Genomic DNA, 10,907 nt, shown 5'->3' on the forward strand with positions numbered 1-10,907 from the left:
ATTGATGAGTCCATATTTTTCAATATATTTTAGCTTGATTTGAGTGGATTTCATCACATAAACCTACAGTTAAGCATCATAATAGCATACTTTTGTGTTTGATCCCTAAATTGAACCTAAATGTGAAAACATGCATTTCTGTGCTTAAATTGAGCAATTCAATTCCACTTTTATTCTATTCGATGCCATGATATGTTTGTTGAATGATTTTAGGTCCTAGAGGCAAGAATGGGTTGGTAGAAGTGGAAGAAAGCATGCAAAAAGGGAGAAAACATGAAAAAAACAAAGGAAAAAAGCATCTCAGCCTGTGCCCACGCACAAGGCAGGGTCAAAATCAACATCTATGCCCACGCACAGGCTGTGACCACGCACAGGCCGTGCCCATGCTCAGGGCAGGAAGAAAATCAACATTTGTGCCCACGCACAGGTCTGTGCCCACGCACAGGAGGAAAATCAGCAAGTGTGCGCATGCACAGACCTGTGCGTACGCACAGGTACCAGCGCATGCCTCCATTAAAAAGTCACGTGCTGCGAGTTTTTGGGCTCTTTTGGCCCATTTTTGAAGGCTTGGATGCTAAAATCAAAGGCTATATGAAGGGGGCAACATCTCATATGAAGGAGAGCCATCTTAGAATAGGAAAAAACACATAGTAGGAGTAGGAGTAGTGTAGATTAGGAAATTCTCTCTTAGGATTTTAATTAGGGTTTGTAGAATTTTATACTTTAAGTTTTGATTTGGGATTATAGCATTTTTATTGTAAGTATTTCTTTAATTCTCTCTTTTATTATACCACTTGTTCTACACTTGCTTTTATTTTCATCTCCTTTGTCCATATTTACATAGTCTTGCAATTTTAGATTTCTAGTTGTTTAATTTGATGTTTGATGGCTTTTATATGTTTGCTTGAGTTGCCTTTATTGATTTTGAGCATTTGTGGTTCATAGCTTTCCTTAATTGACCAATTTTGCCATGTTTTATGTTTATGCCCTCTATATGTTTGATGAAATGCCAATCTTATTTATGGGATAATTTCCACCCCTTGGCTTAGGGAAAATGAGTTTATGAATTACTAGAGCCATAATTTCCAATATTTAGTGATAATTCTTGGGTTGTTAGTTGTTATTGTTTCCACTAACGCTAGCTTTTTACCAATTAATTTGGTAAGTTAACTAGGATTTGTGGATTAATAACAATTATACTCACTTGACTTATCCTTCGATGTTAAGGGTTGACTTAGTGAGATTAATCTATCACAATAATCATAGTTGTGGTTATGGCAAGGAAGGGATTCCATGACTCATCCCAAGTCAAGGTGTCATTTATGTTTTAAACCACTTTTTCATCAATTTTGAGTCTTACTTGTTTATATTGCATACATAGTTCTTTTGCTCTTTTATTACTTTATTAATTGCAATTTTGCCTTGTTCTTTTATCTCTTTATTTGTTTGCTTCCTTATCATTGAAAACCCTTTTGATAATCACAACCAAAATTGTGCACTTATTGGTACTAGTTCCTAGGGAGAATGACCTGGGAGTCAAAATACTCTCGGTTATATTTTGTATTGAATTGTGACAATATCTTGGATTAAATTTTGATTAGGATCAATTGTTGGTTCGGAGCTATACTTACAACGAAAATCTATTTTGTGAAAAATCCAAAACCACGTTTGGCCTATTATCAAAATTTTAGTGCCGTTGCCGGGAAGCTAGCGTCATGAGTGCTATATTTTGGTTGTTATAAATATGTCCTTAGTGTGAGTAGATACTTTTTGGTTGCTTGTTTGCTTTTGTTGGTAATTAGGATTTTGTTTATTTTGCTAATTGATGTCTTTAGTTGTTATTTTCAATTTTCTCTATGAGTTATCACCCTCTTGGTTTAGAGTTTAGTTGTGCTTATTTTGTAGGGCTTGATAACCTCAATTTTGGATTGCATCATGGGATTGGAGCATCAATTTTGGAAGGAGCCACCTCCTCTATACTACAATGAGCAAAACCCTTCCCAATATGCATTGCCAAACCAAGGATACGGTGGATTTTATCTTGATTATACACCTCCACCACCATGCCTATGACCCATACTCCCAACATAACCCTCAAACACCATATTTTCAAACACCACACCACCACCACCAAACACCTTCTTACATACCACCTTTAAACACTTGCCAACATGAGTCACCTCCCACATATACAACCTTTCTCCTAAATTATGAATATCAATTTTTACCCCAATGTGAAGCTTTTTCACCCTTGGCCCAAGACCAACAAGATCTTCAAGCCTTTTTCCAAGAGCAAGAAGGATTCTGAAGTACACAAGGGCAATTCATTGCTACCATAGCCGAAGTGGTGTACCGCTTGGTTCTACTGCACTCATCAAATCAAGGCACTCCTCTTGAAGAGTTTGAAGGAGCAATTGAAGGGTGTAGTGAAGAGGAGAGCATAGAGCCAGAAGGGAAAGAAGAAGAAATAGAGCATGAATTGGAACAAGAGGGAGAAAGTGGAGTATTTGAACCAGAGGAGAGAAAGCGAGAATTGAGAAGATCGATCAATATGAGGATTCCATTATTGATGATTTTTTGTCCTCCTTGATCAATCCCCTTAATGATCCTAATGAGTCTCTCCCTATTGAGTTTGAGAGAAACATGGAGGTAGACTTCTCACAACCTCCTTGTTATGACTTGAGTGATGGGGAAGAGGAAGTTGGTGAGGAAGGAGTTAACAACCAAGAGCATATTGAGTGGGTAGCAATTTCACCTAAGAACTTCATTGGCCCCCATCAATATGCTATCTTGGAGACGGATTACCAACTCAAGGTCCTTCTTGGATTGGTACATGGTGGAGGAAGGGGTATTTGTTGCCAGGAGAATCCAAGGCCTTTCATGAAGAACAATTCAAGAATTGGAGTTCAAGAATGGTGTGAAGCACAATTGGGTGATTTTTGGAAAATGTTGGGTTGTTACAAGGGTCAATTAGGAGCTTATCCATCTGGCTTGAAGCATAAAGATCAACAAGAAGGTGAGCGGATGCCTAGAATATAGGATCCCGGAGGAGAGTTAAAGACCAAGCATGGATGGAGGTTCAAAGAGGAGTGGAAACACAAGCCACCCTAGCAAGAGTCTCCTCAAAAAGTCCAACTTAGGACTATAAACCAAAGTGCTAGGTGGGAGACACCCCACCATGGTAACATCTTTCCTACCCTTTCTCTTTGTTTATAGTCTTAGTTTATTGCATGTTTGCTTGTCTTAGTTAGCTTAGGATTAGTTTAAATTTGAGTTTAGATAGGTTGAATTGCAAATGGATCATGATTTTGTGATATTTTGAATGTTTTGGGATTGAAATGTTGATTGAGCTAAGGCATAACACCTTAGAAATGAAAGAAAAATTTTTGCAAAATAGGGCATCTATGCGTACACACGCTGCTGTGCGTGCGCACACAGTTGTGAGTTTCGTGACCTGTGCAAGTGCACAAGCCTGTGCGTCCGCACACTACTTGTATTGCCCTCTGTTCGTAGCGCCAGCACGGTCTGTGCGTGGACGCGCCCTTATTTTCCTTTGTCTATGCATGCGCACCATCATGTGCATACGCACGCATGTTCCTTATCGCGCCCTCTGTGCGGCCGCACAGGCTTGTGTGTCTGCACGACAACTTGCAACCACTCTGGTGGGAGCATTGGCACAGCCTGTGTGCATGAACCCCTACCCTTTTCGTTCTTGTGCGTGCGCACGGACCTGTGTGCGCGCGCACACATGATCCCTTTAAAAAAAAGTTTTATGTGTTCGCAAACTTAGGTGCGCACGTGCACATCTTCTTTCCCTCTCTGTTCGGAGCACTCGCACGCCTTGTGCGAGCGCACACAACCCCTGTTTTACCTTTTTGTGGTTACGCACACGTACCTGTGCGTGCGCACAGCTACTGTTTTGGGAAACATTCCTATTCCACTTTAAATAAGCCCTAACGCACTTCCCGCCTACTCCATCCCTCTCTTCTCTTTCTTTTACCTTATTTTCTACTTGTTTTACTTCGTTTTCATTGCATCTCATTTTTGTTTTAGTAATTATATTTGTTTTGCTTTAAGTTATTTGTTAGGTAAATAAATTGTAAGTGTTTGCTTGTTGTTTGATTGGGTTGCTTGTTGATTGAATTTCATCGATGCACTTGTACGTTACCTTCAATTACTAGCACCAACTTGGATTCACACATCTACATTTTGTTGCATATTAGGTGAAATTTTTATGAGTGCACATGGAATTTAGTGAATTTAATTGAATTGCTTATTCACCATGGATTTTAAGTCAATATAACCATATGACAAGGTCCTTGTTTCTTGTTAATGCTTTGCATTTATTTGAGTTAACTTAACTTGATTCTATCAAGTTTTTCACCTATTTGTAATAAACACCTTAACCGTGTGATTATTTAATTTTTCCTAAGGATGAATAAGTAATTCTTTTTTCATCATTGCATTGGTTATTGATCTTTTCCTAAATTCAATTCACTCTTGTTGCAATTGCCTAAGCTTGCTTGTGTTTAATTGATGCTCATCTCTTAGTTGCATCTTAGGCTATTTAATTGAGGAACATATGCTTACTTTTTGATTGTGTGGATGCCATTTAAACCGGCCGTTGTGTGTGTTCCAACCGCGCGCATAATTGGAATACACATATGGATAATAATTTTTTATCATACCACAACTCTATGCGAACTTCCTCAATTAGATACTTATTAGCTCCCCCTTTACCCTTTTGTGCTACTTGCCCTATGATTCTTAATTATACTCTATTCATTTCTTTTGAGGATAAGCCGTGAAGGCAAGGAGCTGGGAGAGGAGGAGGACACTGAGGATGGAGATGCCGAGCATATATTGGACTTGGCGATCTCCACACAACCCAAGCCCCCGCATCCACCAACCGAAGGTGGAGGAACTTAGAGACATTCTTTCCGGATCGTGTTCATGCACGGAGGACCGTGCAACGCTTAAGTATGGAGGAGGATTCGTCATTTGGAGGAGTAAACTTTCTTTTCCCAAACATTTTACACTTTATTTTTATCTCTTTTAGTAGGTTTCTTGTATATATTTAGAGTGTTTTGACTGTTGCATTGCATTTTTTTCTTTTGGTATATATATCATAGTTTATATCTAGCTATTGCATGTAGCATTTTTGCATCCCTTTTCTTAGTATATATTTTATAGATAGAAGTTGTGAATGGATGATGTGAATAGCATATGCCTAGTTCATTTTGATTCTAATTGTTCATGTTAATTTTTTGCAATGTTGAAAATTAGGAAAAGAACTAGGAAATTTTTGAACTTTGCATCCATCACAACATACATACATACATATAGGAAATAAATTGTGGTGAAAAACAACAAAGATTTTCAAGAATTTTATTTTTTGGGCATTCTATTGAATTGATTTGGAAAATTGTTTTTAAACTTGCTTGAATGATTTTTATGGAACATAGAAGAGAGATAGAACAAAATACCATGTGAGTTTTTGAGCTTTAAAAAGTGGTTACACATTCTAACCACTATTTTTGTTCATTGTGTGCTATGCTCCTTCTATGATTGTAATCTTGGTTTTGCTTGATACTTTATTTCCAACGTTTGATGTTTTGAATGCATTTAGCATGATTGAGGCTATTTTTGAATCAAACTCACTCACCCATATGGACCTACCCTTGCATCTACCTTTGTTAACCCCTTTTGAACTTTTTAATCCCCTTTCTTCTATTTGTTAGCACATCACAACCCTAAGCGAAAAACTATGAATTACCTTGAAATGTATCTTTGATTAGCTTAGGTTGAGGAGTGTGTTTCATTTATGTGTGGGGGGGGGGATTTTGGGAAACATTGGTAATGAATGAAAAAGTTTGTATTGAGTATGCGTTGAAAAAGAAAATTATGGAAAATGGGTGCACATTCATGTATCAACTTGCTTTAACCATATGCATTTGTCAAAAAAAAAGGAAGAAAAAAAAAGAAAAAAAATAAAAGGGGACAAAGGTCTCCCCAAAAAGGAAAAAGAAAATGAAATGAATGAATAAGAAATTCGTATGTGGACTTGGATGAAAAAGATACATGAATGTGTATAAAAAGGGAATGGGAAGTTATGTTGCATAGTTTGTAATTTGGTTGATATATATTGAGTGGATACTTGAGCTAATCAAAGATTCACTTCCCTAGTTCACTTAGTCATATTTATCCTACATTAACCCTAACCCCATTACAACCCTCTAAAAACCTCATGATAGGTGCACTCACGCATCACATGTTTGTTGATTGTTAGATGAACAGCAAATCCTTGAAAGCATAATTAGGAGGAGACTTGAGTGATTAAACCCTAAAACACCGAGTGCTTAGACTGTATATACACCTAGTGAGGGTTCGATCACTCAACTCTATGTTTCCATACCTCTTACCATGTATTCTTGCAAGTTGCTTCATTTTTTATGAGTAAATCAATTCTTTAGATTTTTTATTGCATTGACTTATTTCTTTGCCTAGCCCTATATGTCTATACACTTGCTTAGAATTTAATTGTTGCTTTCACCAAATCAATAGAAAATTATAGATAGATATATGTAGATAGTATATAGCATACTTGCGTGCACATAGGTAGTTGCATTCAATAAGTTGTTTCCCTTTTGATCATTCTCCTTATTGGTTTAGCTTGAGGACATGCTATTGTTTAAGTGTGGAAAAATGGATGAGTCCATATTTTCGATATAATTTATCTTGATTTGAGTGGATTTCATCATATAAACCTACACTTAAGAACCATAATAGCATACTTTTGTGTTTGATCCCTAAATTGAACCTAATTATGAAAACATGCATTTCTGTGCTTAAATTGAGCAATTTAATCCCACTTTTATTCCATTCGATACCGTGATATGTTTGTTGAGTGATTTCAGGTCCTAGAGGCAAGAATGGGTTGGTAGAAGTGGAAGAAAGCATGCAAAAAGGGAGAAAATATGAAAAAAATAAAGGAGAAAAGCATCTCAGCCTGTGCCCATGCACAGCTTCTGTGCCCGTGCACAAGGGTCAAAATTCAGCAACTGTGCCTATGCACAGGTCTATGCCCACACACAGGCTGTGCCCATGCTCAGGGCAGGAAGGAAATCAGCACCTGTGCCCATGCACAGGAGAAAAATCAACAAGTGTGCCCATGCATAGACCTGTGCGTACGCACAGGTACCAGCGCATGCCTCCATTAAAAAGTCATGTGTTGCGAGTTTTGGGTCTCTTTTGGCCCATTTTTGAAGGCTTGGATGCTGAAATCAAAGGCTATATGAAGGGGCAACATCTCATATGAAGGAGAGCCATCTTAGAATAGGAAAAAACATATAATAGGAGTAGGAGTAGTGTAGATTAGGAAATTCTCTCTTAGGATTTTAATTAGGGTTTGTAGAATTTTATACTTCAAGTTTTGATTTGGGATTATAGTAATTTTATTGTAAGTATTTCTTTAATTCTCTCTTTTATTATACCACTTGTCTACACTTGCTTTTATTTTCATCTTCTTTGTCCATATTTACATAGTCTTGCAATTTTGGATTTCTAGTTGTTTAATTTGATGTTTGATGGCTTTTATATGTTTGTTTGAGTTGCCTTTATTGATTTTGAGTATTTGTGGTTCATAGCTTTCCTTAATTTACTAATTTTGCCATGTTTTATGTTTATGCCCTCTATGTGTTTGATGAAATGCCAATCTTAGTTATGGGATAATTTCCACCCCTTGGCTTGAGGAAAATGAGTTTATGGATTACTAGAGCCATAATGTCCAACATTTAGTGATAATTCTTGGGTTGTTAGTTGTTATTGTTTCCACTAACGCTAGTGTTCATATCCTAGGTCGAGATGTCTGACCCGGGATGTTCGACGACAAGCCGACCGACCTCTTCGAGTCAGAACCATCCGACCTATTCTTAAATAGCTTGGCCAAGTCACCAGGAAAGTCCAAATAAGGGCCCAAACAGAGGAACATGAACCAAATCTAAAGGCAGCCCAAGCCTATAGAGCTAAGGGCGGTTCCCTTGAAGATAAGATAAACTCTACTCAAAGATAGGATAAGATAACTATCTTATCTCCAGGAAAAGGTCACTCCACACTACTATAAATACACTGGAGCACCCAGGTATAACTCATACTCTGATTCTACTAAAAACCTACTTAATACCCTTGCTAACTTAAGCATCGGAGTCCCTTGCAGGTACCACCACCCTCCAGTGACAAAGGATCAGCATCACCACCAGTCCAACAAATCAGACGCGATAGCTCTGGCCACCACTTACGAGTCGGACACGTCAGCACCGATTAGCATAGAAGATCTCATCCGAGATCGACCTACAGTTTCAGGTAACCCCCGGAACATTGGCACCGTTGCCGGGGAGCTGGAAGTCATCCCATCATCATGGCGGACAACCTTGACAACGACCACAATTCTGACCTGGAGAACAGAACACCGCATAAGAACGCGGAGGTCACACTAGACGATGCTTCTCAGCCTAACTAAGATAAGAACTCGCCAAACACGGGAGCCATGGAAGCACTTCAGGATCGCCTAAAATAACTCAAAAAAGAGGTTGAGTATCAACGGGAAGCCGAGAGAGACCTACGAAGGGAAGCTAGGAGACCCCGCGAATTAGAGGACAAGCTTCTAAAGCTCGAAGCCGATCTCAAAGCCAAAACTACTCGATCCAGCCACGAAGATAGCTCCCATAAGGACCAAGACCCATTCACCAAAGAGATCATGAAGACCAAAATCCCAACAGACTTCAAACCTCCCGACATGACTCTATACGATGGTACAACAGATCCCAGCCATCATCTTAGTAATTTCAGAAGTAGAATGTACCTCATTGATGCCTCAGATGCAGTCCGCTGCAAAGCCTTCCTGACTACCTTGACAAAGACAGCAATTAAATGGTTCAACAATCTGCCCCCTAGGTCCATCTCAAGCTTTGACAACTTAGCCAAGAAGTTTCTAGCCAGATTCTCCATCCAGAAAGACAAAATTAAGTACACCCCATGTCTATTAGAGATCAAGTAAGGAGATCGGAAAAGTCTCTGCAGCTACATGGAAAGATTCAACAAAGCATGTCTGGACATAGAAAATCTCCCAACAGAAGCAGCCATTATGGGTCTCATCAATGGCTTACGAGAGGGACCTTTTAGTCACTAATATCGAAAAAACATCCCACATCCCTAAATGAAGTGCAAGAACGAACAGAGAAATACATTAACATGGAGGAAAATTCTCGACTAGGAGAGATCTCAAAGTACGGATTCTCCTACTCCTCCCGAGATAAGGACAAAGAGTCCAAGAAAAAAGAAGATCAACATGGAGAAAAGATCAAGAAATACCACAATTACACCCCTCTTCGGGTGCCTCTTGTAGATGTCTATCGAGAAGTATGCCATACTGAAAGGATACCCCACCTCGCCCACTCGAAAGCAAGAAATGAGGAGGAAATCGGACTGAATACTGTGAATACCATCGAATCTATGGACATCCCACCAACGAATGCTTTGACTTGAAAAATGTCATAAAAAAACTGGTGAGAGAGGGAAAACTAGATCGGTACTTAGCCAGCAGAGCAGATGAGCCAAGAAAAAGAAGAAGGGACGAAGATGTCGGACAAACTGAACGACCACCTCGTACCCCGGAGAGACATGTCCACATGATACACGGAGGATTTACGAGAGGAGGAGTCTCCAAATCATCTCGCAAAAGACATCTTAAAGAAGTATATCATGTCGAGGGAGGAGAAGAAGCACCTGACATCCCCACTATCACTTTTACTAAAGAGGACGCAGCTGGCATCATCTCGGGACATGATGATCCCATGGTCATCACTATCATATTGGCCAACGCTAATCTTCACCGCACACTGGTAGATGATGAGCGGATATTTTATACGCTTTTTGGGGATAATTTCATATAGTTTTGAGTATGTTTTAGTTAGTTTTTAGTCTATTTCTAGTAGTTTTTAGGAAAAATTCATATTTCTGGACTTTACTATGAGTTGTGTGTTTTTCTGTAATTTCAGGTATTTTTCTGGCTGAAATTGAAGGAGCTGAGCAAAAATCTGATTCAGGCTGAAAAAGGACTGCTGATGCTGTTGGATTCTGACCTCCCTGCACTCAAAGTGGATTTTCTGGAGCTACAGAACTCGAAATGGCGTGCTTCCAATTGCGTTGGAAAGTAGACATCCAGGGCTTTCCAGCAATATATAATAGTCCATACTTTGTACAGGAATAGACGACGTAAACTGGCGTTCAACTCCAGTCCTCTGCCCAATTCTGGCGTCCAGCGCCAGAAAAGGATCAAAAACTGGAGTTGAACGCCCAAACTGGCACAAAAACTGGCGTTCAACTCCACAAATGGCCTCTGCACGTGGATTGCTTAAAGTCTCAGCCCCAGCACACACCAAGTGGGCCCCAGAAGTGGATCTCTGCACCATCCATCATAGTCCACTCATATTTTGTAACCCTAGGCTACTAGTTTAGTATTTAAACAACTTTTAGAGACTTATTTTGTATCTCATGACATTTCAGATCTAAACTTTGTATTCTCTGATGGCATGAGTCTCTAAACCCCATTGTTGGGGGTGAGGAGCTCTGCTGTGTCTCGATGAATTAATGCAAGTATTTCTGTCTTTCTATTCAAACACGCTTGTTCCTATCTAAGATGTTCATTCGCGCTTAACTGTGATGAAGGTGATGATCAGTGACATTCATCACCTTCCTCAAACCATGAACATGTGCCTGACAACCACCTCCGTTCTATATCCGATTGAATGAGTATCTCTTAGATTCTTTAATCAGAATCTCCGTGGTATAAGCTAGAACCGATGGCAGCATTCATGAGAATCCGGAAAGTCTAAACCTTGTCTGTGGTA

The sequence above is a fragment of the Arachis hypogaea genome, chromosome 11 (genome assembly GCF_003086295.3).
Source record: "Arachis hypogaea cultivar Tifrunner chromosome 11, arahy.Tifrunner.gnm2.J5K5, whole genome shotgun sequence".
NCBI lineage: Eukaryota > Viridiplantae > Streptophyta > Magnoliopsida > Fabales > Fabaceae > Arachis > Arachis hypogaea.